This window comes from Melanotaenia boesemani, chromosome 23 (genome assembly GCF_017639745.1).
Source record: "Melanotaenia boesemani isolate fMelBoe1 chromosome 23, fMelBoe1.pri, whole genome shotgun sequence".
Taxonomy (NCBI): Eukaryota; Metazoa; Chordata; class Actinopteri; order Atheriniformes; family Melanotaeniidae; genus Melanotaenia; species Melanotaenia boesemani.
In genome coordinates this window covers 25,756,588-25,776,437 of record NC_055704.1, presented here as the reverse complement: position 1 = coordinate 25,776,437, position 19,850 = coordinate 25,756,588, and the positions used below count along the sequence as shown (strand labels likewise).

Sequence of the window (19,850 nt, the reverse complement as noted above, 5' to 3'; positions counted from 1 at the left end):
CAACCTTGTATCTCTTCCTTTCATCTCTTACAGAACTGCAATGAAAATAAAAATAATACCAGTAAGTGGTACAAAAGATGAAAGCAACGATGCACAAAAGCTTCACACAAAACACCTTAAAGCTTCCTAATACAACCTAAAGGGATTGTTCTTTAGTTTGCTATGTAATTCAAGGCCAGAGTTATGTAACAAGAAGTGTCCTATATATATGCAGTTTGTGTTCAAAATGAAGAAATATTGTTTTAATTCCAGGTGGGAAATTATAAAACATATACTGCTCTTATCTAAAATCTTAACCTAAAAGTTCAGCCACACCTCAGCCTTACCTCAGCCATGCCTCAGTCACACCTCAGCCATACCTCAGTCATACCTCAGCCTTACCTCAGCCATGCCTCAGTCATACCTCAGCCTTACCTCAGCCATACCTCTGTCATGATCTGTGGTGTGTGGCTCAGTTTTTCCAGCCGCCCTGAACGCCTCAGCTCCACCAGCTCTTGATTAGGGCTGATGCGCTTCACCTGTCCCAAGCCCTATTTATACAGCTCTGCAACATTCCTCCAGTGCCAGATCGTCTTGGTTCTTCCCTGCACGTATCCCGCCTGAATTATCCTGCCTACCTGCCCGCCCGACGCTGATCTGACTTTGGACCTGGATTCTGATTCTGCCTGCCCCCTGTCTGGTACTCTGCTTTGGTTGTTGTTTTGGATTACTTGGCTTACTGACCCCTGGCTTGTCTAACAGGATTGGATTTCGGATCACGGACTTATTTATCTGCCCCTTCAAGGATCATTCACATCCTGCTTCTGCGGCCCCCTCATTCAAGCGCTCCTGCCAGCCACCTGTATTCCCCCATTAACCTCTCCTCTGTTCAGCAGCTCTTCTTCCTCAGTCTTCCTCCTGGCGGCCCTTCTCCAGTCACTGGTTTCAACACTCTGCGCTCCGTTGGATACCCACTGCTGACCTCTGAGCGGAGAAAGACCGGATTGCACAATCACATAATTCCACTCTGTACAATAAAGATCTTATACCTATCCCTGGGAAACTGAGTATCTTTTGAGTCCACGCATCTGAATCATGACAGAACGATCTGGCCATACTACGGACTCCTCAGATCTCAGGGATTGGAGAATCAGAGTGGAAAGTGCTATTTGTCAGCAGGAAGCGGGTTTAAATGAACTCATTACACATGTTAAGACTTTGGCAAAAGGAGTCTCCACTCTGACGACGTCTGACGCCACAGAAACCCGCACTCCCGTTAATCTCCCGACAGCTAGCCCGGGCTTTGCCCCTTGTATGGCGCCCCCGGAGAGGTATGCTGGTGATCCAGGTCAGTGCCGGGCTTTTCTGACACAATGTTCCCTACACTTCGAGTTACAGCCCTCTTCTTTTCCCTCTGAGAGAGCCAAGGTGGCCTTCGTTTTGTCCCTACTGTCAGGTCGGGCCAAGTTATGGGGAACCGCAGAGTGGGAGAGAAAATTATCTGTCACCAGATCCTTTCAAAGTTTCTCAGACGAACTACGCAGGGTGTTTGATCCTATACGTCCCGATCGCGAAGCCTCACGCACTCTTCTCTCCATCCGCCAGGCTAACAGAACGGTGACGGATTATGCCATCGATTTTCGGACTTTAGCAGCTGACAGTACCTGGAATTCTTCCGCTTTGTTTGACGCTTTCTACAATGGTTTGTCCGATCAGATTAAGGATGAGCTAGCCGCCAGAGACCCACCAAAGGACTTAAATGCTCTCATAGACATCTCTGTCCGTATAGACCAGCGTCTTCGGGAAAGAAGGAGAGAAAGAGGGAGCATGCGGATCCCAAACACCTTCCGCGCTCTTCCTGGGTCTGTTCCTTCACCCTCTGATAACCCCGTCACTGCATCTTCGCCGGACTCTGAACCGATGCAAATCGGTCGGTCAAAATTATCCCAAGCTGAGCGAGACTGGCGTATCTCTAAAGGACTTTGTCTGTACTGCGGCAGGGCTGGCCACTTCATTCGCTCCTGTCCAGTAAAAGGAAGGGCTCAGCAGGGGTTGGGAGGACCTTGCTGAGCCGAACTCTCATAGATCCTTCCGTCTCCCGTCCCGTCTTCCACATCCAGGTCACCGCAGCGGGTCAGGAACATGAGCTCTCAGTATTTATCGACTCAGGTTCAGATTCTGAATTCATAGATAAGGAACTGGCTGAACAGCTGGGCCTCCACTGCTCCCCGCTGTCTAAACCCGTGCAGGTCCGAGCCCTTGATAATCATCTGTTACATAATGTTACTTTGAGAACTGAACCCGTCCCGGTGCATATTGACAATTGTCATCATGAGACCATCCAGTTCCTTGTCATCGACTCACCACAGGTCCCGGTCATCTTTGGCATTACCTGGTTGCAATTACACAACCCCCAGATAGATTGGCGGGAGGGCAGGATAATTAACTGGGGCACTAACTGTCTGACCACTTGTCTCCGTTCTCTTTTCCCACCAGCCAACACGCCAGCTGCACCCACCGAGGCCAGTTACCCCTGTTTGTCGCAGGTACCAGACCAGTATCATGACCTCAAGGAGGTCTTTAATAAGAGCAGAGCAGCCTCCCTACCACCACACCGTCCCTATGACTGTGCCATAGACCTCCTGCCGGGGACCACACCTCCCCGAGGCCGTTTGTTCTCCCTGTCTGCACCAGAGAAAAAGGCTATGGAACAGTATATCGCTGAATCACTTACCGCTAAACTCATCCGTCCTTCCTCTTCTCCAGCTGGGGCAGGATTTTTTTTCGTTGAGAAAAAGGATGGCTCACTCCGGCCATGTGTGGATTACAGGGGCCTCAATGACATAACCATCAAGAACCGTTATCCTCTACCCCTCATGTCTACAGCCCTGGATCTTTTGCAACAGGCTACCATTTTCACCAAACTGGATCTCCGCAACGCATATCACCTGGTTCGCATCCGAGAGGGAGATGAATGGAAAACTGCCTTCAATACTCCTAATGGACACTATGAGTACTTAGTAATGCCTTTTGGTTTAACAAATGCCCCCGCCGTTTTCCAGGCTCTGGTCAATGATGTTTTACGTGATATGTTGAACAAGTTTGTTTTTGTTTATTTAGATGACATCCTCATCTTTTCCCGGAACCCCGAAGAGCACACATTTCATGTCCGTACTGTCCTGCAACGCCTCCTGCAGCACCACCTATATGTTAAGGCTGAGAAGTGTGAATTTCACCGCCCATTCGTCTCATTCCTGGGGAGCATCATCTCGGCTGACGGCGTGGAAATGGATCCGGCGAAGGTCTCTGCTGTGCGTGAGTGGCCCACACCTGTAAATCGAAAGCAACTCCAGAGGTTTCTAGGGTTCGCTAATTTCTATCGCAAGTTTATTAAAAACTACAGCGCCATAACCTCCCCGCTTCACCAGTTGACGTCAGCAAAGAAACCATACGCCTGGACCAATGATGCTGAGTCCGCCTTCCTCCAGCTGAAGCAGCTGTTCACCACAGCTCCTATTCTGCGCACTCCTGATCCGGCCAGGCAGTTTATAGTGGAGGTCGATGCCTCCGATTCTGGCGTCGGTGCAGTTCTATCCCAACGGAGTGTGGATGACTCAAAGGTTCACCCCTGTGCTTATTTTTCCAGGACCCTGACGCCGGCTGAACGGAACTACGACATCGGTAATCGGGAACTGCTGGCGGTCAAATTGGCTCTGCAGGAGTGGCGTCACTGGCTGGAGGGCGCTGCAGAACCTTTCCTCGTCTGGACTGACCACAAAAATCTCGAATACCTGCGCACTGCCAAGAGACTGACGCCCCGTCAGGCCCGTTGGGCCTTATTCTTTAACAGGTTTAATTTCACTCTGGCTTACCGTCCTGGCTCCAAGAATGTTAAACCCGATGCTCTCTCCCGTCAGACTATCTCCCCCGAGGATGAAGCTGAGGAGGCTGGGGACTTCATCCTCCCTGACCGCATCCGTCTGGGTGTCAATCGTGTGCAGCTGGAGGAGGAGATCAACCAGGTCCTAACTGGGGCAGTCATACCTGCTGGGTGTCCCGCTGGACGTCTTTTTGTACCCCCTCGTCTGCGATCCAAGACACTCGTACTCTGTCATTCCTCTCGACTGGCCTGTCATCCTGGCACTACGCGCACCTATCATCTGCTCTCTCAGAGATTTTGGTGGCCCTCCTGTCGTCAGGACGTTCGAGACTTCGTGGCTGGCTGTCCTGTCTGTGCCCGTTCCAAATCATCCCGACTGCGGCCTGCCGGTCTCCTACATCCCCTGGCCATCCCACATCGACCCTGGTCCCACATAGCCATGGATTTCGTAACTGGTCTCCCTCCCTCCAATGGTATGACAGTCATTCTGACAATAATAGACCGTTTTTCCAAGATGGCCCATTTCATTGCTCTCCCCAAATTACCCACAGCCAAGCAGACTGCCGACCTTCTTACCACCCATGTGTTCCGCCTTCATGGCATCCCCATGGACGTGGTCTCGGACCGGGGCCCGCAGTTCGTCTCAAAGTTCTGGACCGAGTTCTGCCGCCTGCTGGGAATTCAGGTCAGCCTGTCCTCGGGGTTCCACCCACAATCCGACGGTCAGTCTGAACGAGCCAACCAGATGCTGGAAACCTGCCTCCGATGTTTGTGCTCCGAGGACCCCTCTGCCTGGTCCCAAAACCTGGCCTGGGTGGAATATGCGCACAATTCACTTCCCTCCTCTGCTACAGGCCTGTCCCCTTTTCAGGTGGTCAATGGGTTCCAGCCTCCTTTGTTCTCCCCACAGGAGGATGAGGTCCGAGTCCCCTCTGCGCACGCGGCGGTCCGCCGCTGTCACCGGGTCTGGAGGCGTGCGCGCGCTGCGCTCCTGCGGGCCTCCCAGCGTTATCAGACGCCGGCCAATCGTCATCGCAGGGCGGCTCCTCCCTACCAGGTGGGACAACGGGTTTGGCTGGCCACTAAGGATCTGCCGCTGCGTGTGGAGTGTAGGAAGCTGGCGCCCAGGTTCGTGGGTCCGTTTCCCATCACCAAGGTCATCAACCCTGCAGCGGTGCGCCTGCGTCTCCCTGGGGCCATGCGGGTCCATCCTACCTTCCACGTCTCGCGGGTTAAGCCAGTCTTCTCCTGTCCTTTGGTGCCCTCCTCCAGACCCCCTCCACCCGCCCGGTTCGTGGGGGGTGGGCCGGTGTACACTGTGCGCCGGATCCTGCGCTCCCGTCGCTCTGGTCGCTCCCTTCAGTATCTGGTGGACTGGGCGGGCTATGGCGTGGAGGAGCGCTCCTGGATTCCTGCGCGCTTTGTGGTTGATCCTGCGCTTCGGGCCCGCTTCCATCGGCGTTTTCCTGCTCAGCCTGGTGGGTCGTCGTGAGCCGACCCTTGTGTGGGGGGTACTGTCATGATCTGTGGTGTGTGGCTCAGTTTTTCCAGCCGCCCTGAACGCCTCAGCTCCACCAGCTCTTGATTAGGGCTGATGCGCTTCACCTGTCCCAAGCCCTATTTATACAGCTCTGCAACATTCCTCCAGTGCCAGATCGTCTTGGTTCTTCCCTGCACGTATCCCGCCTGAATTATCCTGCCTACCTGCCCGCCCGACGCTGATCTGACTTTGGACCTGGATTCTGATTCTGCCTGCCCCCTGTCTGGTACTCTGCTTTGGTTGTTGTTTTGGATTACTTGGCTTACTGACCCCTGGCTTGTCTAACAGGATTGGATTTCGGATCACGGACTTATTTATCTGCCCCTTCAAGGATCATTCACATCCTGCTTCTGCGGCCCCCTCATTCAAGCGCTCCTGCCAGCCACCTGTATTCCCCCATTAACCTCTCCTCTGTTCAGCAGCTCTTCTTCCTCAGTCTTCCTCCTGGCGGCCCTTCTCCAGTCACTGGTTTCAACACTCTGCGCTCCGTTGGATACCCACTGCTGACCTCTGAGCGGAGAAAGACCGGATTGCACAATCACATAATTCCACTCTGTACAATAAAGATCTTATACCTATCCCTGGGAAACTGAGTATCTTTTGAGTCCACGCATCTGAATCATGACAACCTCAGCCATGCGTCAGCCTTACCTCAGCCATACCTCAGTCATACCTCAGCCATGCCTCAGCCTTACCTCAGTCACACCTCAGCCTTACCTCAGCCTTACCTCAGCCATACCTCAGCCTTACCTCAGCCTTACCTCAGCCATGCCTCAGCCTTACCTCAGCCATACCTCAGCCTTACCTCAGCCATGCCTCAGTCATACCTCAGCCTTACCTCAGCCATACCTCAGCCTTACCTCAGCCTTACCTCAGCCATGCCCCAGCCTTACCTCAGCCATACCTCAGCCATACCTCAGTCATACCTCAGCCTTACCTCAGCCATGCCTCAGTCATACCTCAGCCATGCCTCAGCCTTACCTCAGTCACACCTCAGCCTTACCTCAGCCTTACCTCAGCCATACCTCAGCCTTACCTCAGCCTTACCTCAGCCATGCCTCAGCCTTACCTCAGCCATACCTCAGTCATACCTCAGCCATACCTCAGTCATACCTCAGTCATACCTCAGCCATACCTCAGCCTTACCTCAGCCTTACCTCAGCCATGCCCCAGCCTTACCTCAGCCATACCTCAGTCATACCTCAGCCTTACCTCAGCCATACCTCAGCCATACCTCAGCCTTACCTCAGCCATACCTCAGTAATACCTTAGTCATACCTCAGTCATACCTCAGCCATACCTCAGCCTTACCTCAGCCTTACCTCAGCCATGCCCCAGCCTTACCTCAGCCATACCTCAGTCATACCTCAGCCTTACCTCAGCCATGCCTCAGTCATACCTCAGCCTTACCTCAGCCATACCTCAGCCTTACCTCAGCCTTACCTCAGCCATGCCCCAGCCTTACCTCAGCCATACCTCAGTCATACCTCAGCCTTACCTCAGCCATGCCTCAGCCTTACCTCAGCCATGCCTCACCCATAGCCTGGTAAAAGGCTTGAGGATTTTTAGATTTGTTTTCTTTTAATCTGCCAATTAAAGTTAAATTTTTGAGTCTTGGAAAAATAAAAACATAGAAAGTTGAGCATTTATTGGACCTTTGCTCTTATGGATCTGAAAAATTGCTGGAAAAAACAAAAAACAAAACAAAAAAAAAAAAAAACATTGTGTGTCAAAAAAATTGATGATGCCTTAAAAGGTAAAGTATGTTTAATTTTTAAATTTTCCATAGAATCAGGCCAACAATCAGACTCGTTCCCAATGTGCTTCTAAAGGAGAATTACTATATGTGTAGTTCATGTTGTTCAATTTAGATGCTGCCTAAGCTGTTGAAGACAGGCTTATGCAACCAATGTCCAAAACAACATAATCTCTGTCCATCTAATTAACCCAATCATTTCAATTTAGATGGAAATGCCACATATTGTCAAGAAAACATGTAAAACTGCATGAAAATGAATTGCTGTGATTTCTATTACATAGAATAAAAATGCATACAAAAACAGTGCCCTTCTGTTATATTTTCTCTGTTATATTTTCATCCATCTGACTTAGATGGATGAACAGGTTTCCACTTTGCCTCAGACCATTTTAAATGAGCTTTGGTCCAGAGAAGACGATGCTGGTTCTGGACCCTGTTCACATCTGGCTTCTTCTCTGCATGATGGAGCTTTAAGCTGCATTTGTGGGTTTCAGGGTGAACTGTGTTCACAGACAGTGGTTTCTGGAAGTCTTTTTGAGTCCATGCAGTGGTTCCCAGTAGAGAATCATATCACCAACATCCAGTTTTAATCGGAGGCCCTTGTTCCATGCGCAAATATCTTCCTTCTGATTCTCTAAATCTTTTGATTATTCACAATTTTACACCGAGGAACATTTTCTGAATTTTTCCACAATTTTTAAATGCAGTTTGTTGTAGATTGATGAAGCTCTGTCCATCTTCCCATCTGAGAGACTCTGCCTCTCTGAAATGCTCCTTTTGTTCCCAGTCATGGTACTGACCTGCTGCTAATTAACCTGATTAGTTGTCAAATGCTTCTCCAGTTATTTTTTTAAATAAGACTTGGTGAGATTTCTATTCTATTTACATTTTAGACCAATTCCAACTTTTTGGGAATTAGTGTTGTAGCATTTGACATTCAGGTGTTAGAAGGGGTGTGGTGTGGGTTACAGTTCATACCTCCAGAGGTCACTAAGGCTTACACATTGCACCTATAAGTTATGTTCCAGTTATGAATAATATACATCCATTGGCTACTTTTGTGTCTTTTCATTTCTTCTTACTGTGATCACAGCTTCTTCTTCTTCTTCTTCTTCATATAGTGGGAAAATCTATGTGACATGCACAAGTCACACAGCTGATATGAGCCCTACTTAAATGGATGTTAGTAAATATAGTAAGTTTTGTTGCACAGAGGCATCATCAGTCACAGTGACAGAATATAGCTGGATTAGATGTGTGTGCAGCTAAATGCACAATAAATAATGCCTGATCGAAATAATAAATTGGATGAATTCCATTGCAAAATCATCACATGCCACTATTGTATCAAGCCGATATTTAGAGGTATTGCCTCTCTAAGAATTCCCCACACAACCAGTGAGAGAAAGACCTGTAATCAACAGTAATTACAGTTTTTGACAGCTAATTATTTCCAGAGCTTTGATTAAGCAATCACCTTTGTGTGGAGGATATGTTGCCTTAATTGGTGGTTGCCAGGACGTGTTTCACCCCTTCTGTTAGGATGCATGTTAGAAGCCATGGAGGTCGGGAAATGAGAAACGCCTCAGGTAGCTATTTTTGGCCCTGCCTTTCAGACATTCGCATTCTCTAATTGTCCGAGTCAACATGTGACAAGAGATGAACAGCAGTCCGTCGGCCAGCAAGGCAGTCAGCAGACACTGCCCACATGTTTCACGCGGCGGAAGAGAATGGTTCATATGTTGACATTTACAACCTAATTAAAGGCAAGAAGGGAAATGAGCCACGCAGGGTCAGATGCTCATTACACAGTAAAATAAACACAATAATATAAGCACATGCACACACAAGCTTACACAGCAGTTAGCCACTCTGCACACATTTAACCAAGCATCACTAATCCCACCCAGCTGGAAAACCTGCTCATTTGACTCACTAAAATCCCTACATGATTAAAATATATTTCCATGTCAGAGAAATTCATACCTGTGATATCAAAGAGGTAAGCACATAAATTCCCAACTCCCTTCTGAATTTTTATTAGGACCTGAGAAGGATATATATATATATGTATATATATATATATACATATATATATAAAATCTAAGATGAAACTCTAACCAGAACAAAGATATTATACAAATATTTTTGCACACCACCGCATAATGTGTTCACCAGCACATACTAAATGACCCGGGGCTGAAAGATCTGCTGTCACATCTAACTCATCAAATTCAGGCGTGTCTCCGAGCCACTTGTTTCAGTTAGCTGACAACACTGGACATAAGCAGTGCTCTCTGAGGTGAAGGACTTTTAAATGCAAAGAGGCTTAATTATCCTGTTCATTTGACTTTTTTCCCTCTGACATAATTGCCCAAACAGATATAAATTAGTTCACAGATCACAGTCAAACAAATTACACATTTTTATAGGGTTTCCATCTCTTTTTCTTTACATAATGCAGCTTTTTGCACACGTAAAAAGTATTACAAAGCTGACAATACAGAACAAAGCGAATCATTCTCTCCCACAGTTCCCCCAAATTTCTGACTTTGGCTTTACTCTACTGATCCACAATGCGGTGGTGCATCTGGGATTTGGTCAGCCATAAAGAGCAAATGTCACTCCATTACTCACTGAACTCGAGTGGCTGCCTGCATCAAATTCAAGTCACTAATGCTTGCCTGCAGGGAGACAGCACCCAGCTATCTAACTCATCACACAAGCTTAAGTTCCACGCATTTCTTTTAGGAATGTCAACTTCAGCTGATGATATGCACAAGGCAGTCACAATTCCGACAGCTTTTATTCATGGTTCAGTTCTACGGTTCTGGCCATAGTTGTCTTCTAATTATGATGGTTTGAGTAAACTAGAAATTGTGCGCCTACACCCAACACACCGAACCAGCTTTACATTCTGCCACTTTGCATCGATCAGCTGAACTGTTGCAGCGAACGGGGACAAAATAAACAAAATATTCCATAAAAAGAAAGATTTACAGTTGACTGTTGATCATGTTTTATGACCCACCCGCTGTGTGTTGTGGTGTGTTTGCTTGTTTCTGAATGCATTTTTTGGGACACCAGCCAAAAACAGCGTATAGGAAACAATCAGTGCAATTCACATTCATGGTCCAGCAGCAAAACCGGAACAACTGCTTTAAATAAAAAAATGTGGCACCTTCATACAGGGTTGGCTCAAGTTACGAAGGTGTTTGAACATGTTCTGAAAAACATTTGGCACATTACCATTTTTTCCTAATTTACTCCATGTGATGCATGACCCAGTCAGCAGACCTGGTCCAGGCCTAATCCAGGCTACTTTGTGCACTTATGGCTCAGTTATGACATTTGTAAATGTTGTGTGAGCCAGGTGTGGTCCGGATATCAGTTGCAACCTTTAGCATTGATTACAGGAAGTGTTATTTGGGCCAGAAACGGTCCAAATATGAGGAGCCGGCCTGGAGGTAGAATACAGTAATTTCCACATGTGGTGGTCATGTGGCTGAGTTTTGGCAGCCACACTCACATGAAGTCAACACTGTAAGTAAAGGCCAAATATAGGCCAAACAAAACTACAGATGTGGGCCTTATGTGGGCCAAACATTTTTAACTATCCACTGCTGAAAGACATGCATGTTAATGCAGGTTACTCTAAATTATGGAGTGGTTATTGCTGGCACATAACCAAAACGAAACAGATATAGTAGAACAAATTAGTATCTCCTCTTTTTAAAATGCAAGTCTGAACTATATTAAAATATGTAAAGCTCTTTTGTAGCAGATAACAGCTAACTGTTTTTCATAAGAGAAACGCATTATATTCCTCCCTCTGCCGATAATACCCATGCTTTCTACAAGCTGCATTCATAAAAGAAACGTCCTTTGAGTCCTTGCCTGCAAACATGTAAACCTCTTAATATAGTCAGTCCCCCATAGCCACATGTGCAAGCAGTGCATCCAATATGATAAACCATGCTGCCTACCTCTGTTTCAGCAATCTGTTTATTCACTAAAGAGAAAATATACATTAAGGCAGCTCCTTCGGTTAGCGTTGCTCCCTTCACCCATTCGATGCTATGGGGATGCATTAACTACTTGTATAGATTCAACATTTATCTTTTTATGTGCTGCTACATTTCTGTGACCAAGGTGCTTGTTCTGGGAATGTCTATCATTTGCAACTGCTTCTCCCTATCTTATTTTAATGGTTAATTGGCTGTGCAGCACATGGAAGCAGAGACCTGCAGGCAACACAGAAGAAGAGTAAAAGGGATGGAAAGAGCTGCAACCGCTGAAGCATGTCAAACATTTTTCCTCTTTTCTCCATTCAGTTTTATTTACTCATTAACACCCCCCCTAATGAAACATGATTGTAATATTGTTCAATTTTTTGTTCCTTGGGTCTATGCAGGTCTTTCCTCCATCTAATTCCTCCACTTATGCAAACTCCTCCTCAGCCTTAGAGAGCCCCCACATCTCGATTACACCTCTGGAAAAGCCTGTGCAATTTCCTGGAAGATTATAGTGATGGATTTATCCAATATCAATCAGAGCAAATGTGGGTCTCAAAATAGCCCTCCACCACGGGCAAGAGATGTTTTTGAGTAGTGGTCCAAGAGCCCACTAGAACAAACAGCTTTATCCGTTTTCCCCTCATTTCCTTTGCTTTTTAAATGACTTTCTTTACTAAGATCACAATCAAATTTGCATGCTTTTCACTTAGTGATATATACATGGTTAAAAACAGAAATGGAAGCATGGTTGGCAGCTATCACATCAGATGAAGATGAGCCATTTAACAGTGACAAGTTTTTCTCTTGCTCCTTTAACCCTTACAGACTGTTTGGATAAAATTTCTGTTTTGGTATTTGACAGACACCTGCTGGTCTTTTAGGGGTGTGATGGCAGAGTGATCACATATGGTGCACAAATTGAAGATAAAGTGCCATTTGCCACAGGCCCTTAGTCTGATTTTCCAAGATGAGGAGGAGGATGTGCTAGTAGGAAGAAAACCCTGACTACAACCCCTCTGATGAAGACGACTGATGGGGCGGAGCAGGCAGCTAAGCAGATGTTTCTGTAAACAAAACAGTGATGTCTGTTGCTCTTCGTTTCACACATCAAGCCAACAGAAGGGGACTGAAGAGAAGGAGATGAAACTTCTGTCCCTCATAGACTAGTTTATGATAATTATTTATTACTTAATGTTTTGTCTTATAATAAATGTTGAATTAAAACAGATAATTATAGGGAGGTGTTTATCTCTTATGAGATGGACCTGGGGCCTTTTGCTGGGAGTCTAACCCTCTCTCTCTCTGACCCTCGTTTCTGTAGGGCTGAGCAGATCAATCCAAATATCGTTTGTATCAATACCAAGGCTAGTATCAGTATCACTGAATACCAGCTTGTTTATTTCAGCAAAAAGCCAGAAGATGTGAATGAGAGCCAGCCAATAGCAGGTTTTGCTTTTATTTAGCACTGTTAACTTTATTTTACTCAAACAATTGTGTGATAATTATTGATGTTGTTATTTTATATTGATTACAAATTAAAACCTTAAATTTACATTTTCAGTTCCGCTATTAAAATCTTTTTATTTGACAAGTATCGGTATCTGTATCGTTTCAGTATCATATCATATTGTATCTGTATCGTTTCGGTATCACATTGACATCAACGATAATTTCCTTAGATTTACTTGGTATCGGACCAATTCCAAAATTTGCAGCCCTACTTTTCTGTCTACTAACTGTTTGATAAAAGCCACTAGAGCTAAAATATCCCCCCAGAAATTATGATTATTTATAATACAACAATAAAGACAGTTGCAATGGCCTGTTCCAGAAGGCCCACAACATGTTTAAATTTGGTAAAATATATTTAAATCATTGTGACTTTTATGTCTTATATAAAACTGGACATACTGTTTATATTTGATGTTTTTCCTCCAAAACACACTAAAAAATACACTCTCCCTGGTCTCATTTATGCATATGACCAAAGCCATTTAGACATATTCGTTAGGTCTGTGGTGGAAATTTTGTTAAATACACTTACTATGAAGGAATTCTTGGTCTGGACCAGGTCAGAATTGACCTGGACAAAACACAAAACATGGACATTATGTACAAGCTGCTTTAAAAGAGGTCACAGTCCTCTGACCTCGGGGCATTATTATCCTGTAATCATGTGTTGCTCTGCGTGGTTACATTCGTTTTTGCTCTTTGACAGCCTAATGTTAGAAGAAAGCAATTTTACCTGATGGATGATCATAAGACTGGGAGAGGCTATATCAGCTTCATGACTCACTAGTGAATTATGCACAACAAAATCACATAGATGCCTGAACTGGCTGCCTGGAATACTCACCCTCTAAAAAATATACTGCCAGTCCTTGTGCTTTGCATGCTGGGTGTAATAGCCAGAGCTGTGAGGACTTTGGAGCTTGTCAGAATGTGCATGAGACCCATTCATTACCGAAGTATTTACTTGTCCTTTTAAATCAAATAGGCTGTCAGTCTTTACCACAGCACAATAAAATATTGTTGTCTTATTTTCAAGCAGCGCAGCTCGGACAGCTGATTCATGGGTCTCAGACCGTTCATGATCAGAGAAATCAATCGGAGCTGCTCCTTCGGCCCGCACTTTGTCTGTTGGCGGCAATGGGGATAACGTGTCAAAGTGGGCCTCCTCAATCTTGTCACTTTAAGTGCAATCAATACTGCTTCCCCACCAACCGATCACCCCTGAATATCAGCTCCCACACCCTCCCTCCTCACGCTGGGGCTGAACATTTCGATCAATACCTGACTTCAGGCCAAAAAACATCTGCACAAGCCACAATAAAAAGCAAGGGAGAATTAAATGCTTTACAATATACTGAGGACGACAACAGCAACACGGAGAAAACAGGGTTGACTTTCCTCCAGCAATCAAGTGTAGGAATGTGTTTGGTGAAAATGTCATATGCTCTGAGCCTCAGTTAATCAGTGCTCGCTGGTCAGACGTGTTATTGGTGTATTCCAGTGCCTGTCATAATGGAACAAAAGGCTACAACTCCATTAAACAGATAAAGCAGCACATTAGAGCTTTTTTTATCTTTTAATACCGTTTTCTGTTGTATTTTCTGTGTTGTCCCAAAGTTTCGTCACTGCAAAGAAACCTTAATGTATGGCCTGCTGTCTGCTTCCAGACAGATTCAATCCATAACGGTAAGCCTCTGGCCAAAGTATCTGTAAATTAGTCCAGCTAAAAAATTCAAGAAGCTCGCAGAGAAAGGCTTGATGTATGGATCTAGGTGCTTGGCCCAGGAACTATTGTATTAAGTGCCACAGGGATTAAAAAGCATAGACCTCTACTTCCTCATGAATATTTGAGACTTTTAGCTGTGAACTCGAGCCTGTAGCTGCAAATGGTTGATGTTTGGAGCTGCGTTGCAGATGTATTAGATGGTGAGTTATGAGAGGGTGTTTAGTGAGCACATTCCCATGCATCTGTATTAGCTAGTGTGCCTCCCCCCACCCCACCCTTCCCTTCTTTTGAACCAGCCAGAGTGACTGTAGGGCTGTGTGGTCGGATGTGACTGTTCCCCGTACTCCTACCCTCTTGTGTTAGTCTGTGCCAAAGATTTTGGCTCATTTGATACAGAACTGACCTGAGAGACAATTTTGGCTACTGCAAACAAACGGACAAATATCTGTTCACTTAAACACAAGGACACATAAACCACAAGGCTTTCAGCTGTAATGCAAGCGAGACGTGGATATGCCATCAGACAGTGCAGGCACGCACACGCATCTACACCAAATCTGTGTTCAAAGAGCAGTGACTCCATTTGAGATATGATTCTGGACAGCATCAGAATGATGAAGAGGGGGAGCTCTTGACAATGTTGTTGATGGAACAGCATCAAACAGTAGAATGCGTGTTTGTGTGTCTGTGTGTGTGTGCGTACAGGCAGATGCCACATCTGCTGATAATGTCCACACAGAGTCCTCAAGTGAGAACTGAGATGGTTGATATGGAGTGCTCCCACATAGCTATACATGGTGTTCTTTTTGTCTGCAGAGATGGTCTGGCCCCACAGACTGACATCTGATCTGACAGCTTTTAAAACATCAGAGGGTGATGTAGGACCTCACAAACATACCCCTGCTCATCTCAAGTTTGATGAAGAAGACTGACAGAAAGAATTTGCTGCAAAATGCTAGCTCTGAAAGATGGCATGCCGAATTAACAGTGACGTTCACAAGCAAAAGCTGTGTGTCAGTTTCCTGCACTCAGAAGAGAAACCAAGAGTGTCAACTAATTAAATTGAGTAAAAGAATGTACTTTATATAATCTAAGCCTGGCGGGGGGAAAGGTCATTATGACTGCAACATTACGCTGTTGAGTGATGTGTTGTGCACCCTGTCACATGCTAGCAACTGGATTTGAATGTGCACCATGGCTGATTCAGTAAAGAAATCCAAGAAGACATTGTCGGAAGAAGAAGGGAAAATTAGTAGAGAGAACAAGACAGAGCCAAGAGATAAAACAAGAATCAAGATAAGACTGACTTTTACTGGCTGGAGAGATCTCACAGTACAAGCAGGATGCAAGATGGATACTGAATTGGCTGTCGACGGGGGGGGTGGGTCACTGGGAAAATCTGCAAACGTGTGTCCTTAAATAGCTGCTTGTTCATGCTAAATGCCAACAAAATATGAAACAAAATGTTCACACCAAAGACAGGTTTTATCTGCAGTAGAAGAAGCTGCACCTCAGTGGCCCAAAATTCATTTATCTGTCTTCTTTTACATCATTACATCAGCATGAAACCAAATCCAAACGGCCTTCTTGTGGCTAGTCTGACACTGTTTCCACAAAACATCAGCAACAACGGTCATATCAGATCACAACAGACCAAAGCAAGATTTTCAGTGCTGCTGTTCACACTCTGTGTTTGCACGACATAAGCAATATGCAGTACAATTACAAAAGGTTGTGTTTTTTTGCCAGATTTATCCCCTAACTCTCACTAATCTACCATGCAACTTCAGCTATAGAGCGAAGTTCTCTGAAACACAGTGTAAACTACGGCTTCCTGAAGGACTGTAGTTTCACCCAGTTGTGCCATCTGACCGCCTCCTTGCCATTGGCTGTACCTCCTCACTACATGGCTTTGGGCAGCCTTTAAAGATAAAGCAGCTAAAAGAATGTGTTTCAGACAGAAGGAGGAAGAGGAGGTGCAGCCATGTAAAATCCCAGAAAAAGACTCTGTTTATGTTTTCTAATTCAAGTATTTAAACCTAATGTGTAAAAGCTTGTGGGATTTAACTCAACAATCTTTCACGTCAATGTTAGGAGTTTAATTCCATCCATTATTTCATTTTTAATTTGTTGCCTTGGTTACAATTATTATCTATTATGATCTATTGTCATTGAATCATAACATGGACAACCAGAAGTATCATCAGTAGCGAAACAGGAGCTATTTTACAGTAAAGAACTACAGAGGTAAAACATACATTTTGGATTATTTTTCAGCCCCGTTATGTGATATGATGATGTACTTTTTTTTTGTTTTTTTTTACTTGAGATTGTGTTGGTATTATTTAAAGTAATAATTTTGGTTGAATTATCATCCTCTGATTTTGGAGGATTATTTTTTGTTTTTGTTTTTTTTACCAATTTACCTCAGATGTTGTTACACTGAGCTTTACAGGAACAACATTTGGCTTTGAAATTAAATATAAGCCACAACAGTTTGTTAATGTTAATGGACATTTTAAGTAGTGGTTTCCCACAGGGATCCACTCCTTATCTGAGACCAGTTTATTCCTTACCCATACGTCTGACTTCTGTCCCATACTGATTTTGTTTTTTAATAACTCTCAATTTCATAAAAAAATAAATGCAAATCTAGTATTTCTATTTCCCGGACCTTTTGCTTTGTTGATTATGTCTAAGCTGAAAGAATTCTGTTGTTTTGTTGTTTATCATGGTGGTAATTACCATGTATTGTAGCTGTAATGTATTCCATTAGTTTTTGGGGACCTACAGAACTTCACATTAAGGGCTTCACGTTTTGCAAAAGACTTTCTGCATAATTCTTTGATTAACTTCAAATTCTGTCAATTTTAGCACAAATAACTATTTGAAGAAGCCCTTCTTTAACTTTAACTTCCTTACTTCTTACATGATTTTTGTATCTGGGTATAATAGATATTTTATTAATCTCACTCACAGATTTAGCTTATCTTTTTAGTTGTGCTTTTATAGCTCTTATATTGTACAAATAAACAAACAAAAACAGGTTTTCCAGCACAGCAAAGACATAATTACAGCCACAACATTTACTATCATTAAGGAATTAAGGAATTAGGTTGTTTTTATCTGTTTTCTCCACAGGGAAACGTTTGGTTCTTTATCTAATTAATGACCTGCTAGATTCACTGGCTCATTGCTGTCTGTCAGCTGTGTGGCGTTCGTAATGTACGAAGTTTAAATTGATAAAACAAGGAGACTGCACCAGCACAGCAAAGTTAGAGGTCATTAAACTAAATCAGGGAATTGAGAGGGTTGAATGTTCCTTAGGTTGTAAACAGAGATAAATAACAATTAGTGAAGCTGCTGCTTCCAATTAAACTGAGGAATGTGTGAGAGGAAGATGAGCCACTTCCCATTATAGTTTGTTGATTTACATAATTGTGTTCCTTAGTAATGTTTTAAAATTAAAACTGTGTTCTCTTGCAGGGCCGTATTCAGGGTTTTAGAAATACTGAAGACCACCACCCATCACCGCCCACACATCTCAGGACACCAAAATAAAAAACAAAATTTATTTAAAATGGAAGCACCACTCCCTCTCTGTCTTGTCCTCTTGTCTCTGTCTTATATCGATTCTGTCCTCTTCTTTCCGCTCTCTTCTTCCTTTCTTCTCCTGTCTCATCACCTGTCTCATCTCATGTCAAAGTCTATCAGAAACAGTAAAAGTAAAGTTATCTACCACTTCCTCAGTTTGTCTCATATAACCTGCCTGGGCCAGTTGTTGTATGAAGCTCACCCAGACCGAAGCTCTACTAAAAATCCACACTAGTCGGGTCATCCTTCTCTAGTGTGTCACAAACGAAAGACATTTTTTAGTCAGTTCTGCACATAAAATATCTAAGTTCAGTTTGCATTACAATACAATTATTACTTATCTTACAAAATCTGAATATTTGTTATGCAACTAAGCCCACCTACCTCCCTCTTTTAAAGTCCCAGCATGACTCTAGCACGTGTGTCAGGATTTACTGCTCTAACTGGTGTATCTACTGATGCAGGGTGAGCGCGTGTAGCACCTTAGAAGTGTTTAAAAAATGTCACACATACATGCTGTAATAAAGGTTCAAAGATACCATTAGCAATAAAAGCTTCAGTGCAATATACAGTATATATATATATATATATATATATGTGTGTGTGTGTGTGTGTGTGTGTCGCCGGTTGACAAATAATTTAATGTATATAAAGGTCTAAAGCAGACTTCTGCATGTATGGTGAATGAATTTAAAGGAATCTGAGCTATCTGAGATGACTGAATTGATTCAGCTTGAGAGGAGTTATGTGGAAACACTCTGTTAAGATTTCAGTATTAACTGACAGCAGCAGAAATCATGTAGCAAAAGGAACATGCAGTTAAATAAATGTGCAATCAATGTGGACACAGCGTGGATGTGGTGCCTTCTCTCCAAGGGATGGACAGAATTTGGAGATTATTACTTTAGAAATCAAAGCTGAGAAAGAGTTTGTCTCTTGCAGGGTTTGACATGGTCGGAGGGTCATGAGTAAGGTATTACTGCAGAGTGTGTGTACTTACAGAGAGTGTTAAGCAAGTCGTCTAGCTTTCTCGTGCTTGATTGGCACTTTCAAAGAGTGTGTGCTCAGTGTAGCACCAGAGACTTCCTTTGACAGAGGGAAGCGATGGGCGGGTCGGGCTCCAGCTTCATGGTTAGTAGCCATGGCCACTGTGCAAAAAGAACCAAGATAAAACAGAATAAGCAATGCACACAAGTCCTAAAGTGCTTTCTTTATATCGGGTCTTGCTCAGACTTAGATGAGACGGTTGTTGCCACTCTTTTATCTGCCTTTTGAATATTAAACAGCCCAGACACGGCAGGTTTAGCTTACCAAAAACACAAAAAGTGGAGGAAAAATGCAAAGACGGTGGGGTCCAAAGACATCCAAATACATCGACATCTAAAAAGTACCTAGTAACATTTTACTAGATGTCTCTGTGAATCCATCCAAATGATAACAGTATGAGCAGATTTAGTTAAACATGAGGTTTAAGAGTCTGTGTGTCAAATGACTCTTGTTTGAAGTTCAATATTTACCAGAAAGAAAAACATTGAACTGTTTTCTCAACATTTGTGAGTGGTTGTAATTGAAATTATCAGGTTATAAACTGGTGTTTAAAGGAAGAAAGTATTGTAAACAAATGTGAAGAGAAATAATTAATCTCTGCTACTCAAGCCAAATAGTTTTATTCAACCCTAATCTAGTACACTGTGTTCCAAATTATTAGACATGTACTGGTTTTGTTCATTTCTTCTAAATAATCACCATAAATGACAGTAAATACAGTTTTTTAATAATCAGAAAGCATATTAAGTTTTATAATAACCTGGATTTTATTAACAGAGCTACCAATGGTGAAGCCA

At 43.9% G+C, this 19,850-nt stretch overlaps 1 protein-coding gene across 1 annotated transcript in view; it reads right to left on the bottom strand.

Moving 5' to 3' along the window:
- Positions 1-19,129, bottom strand: part of chrm2a (cholinergic receptor, muscarinic 2a) — a 63,462-nt gene extending 44,333 nt beyond the window's left edge. The window contains exon 1 of the mRNA XM_041977433.1: positions 19,007-19,129. The gene's annotated coding sequence lies outside the window, so the exon portion shown is untranslated. The remainder of the gene's footprint in view (positions 1-19,006) is intronic.
- Positions 19,130-19,850: the final 721 nt, after the last annotated feature.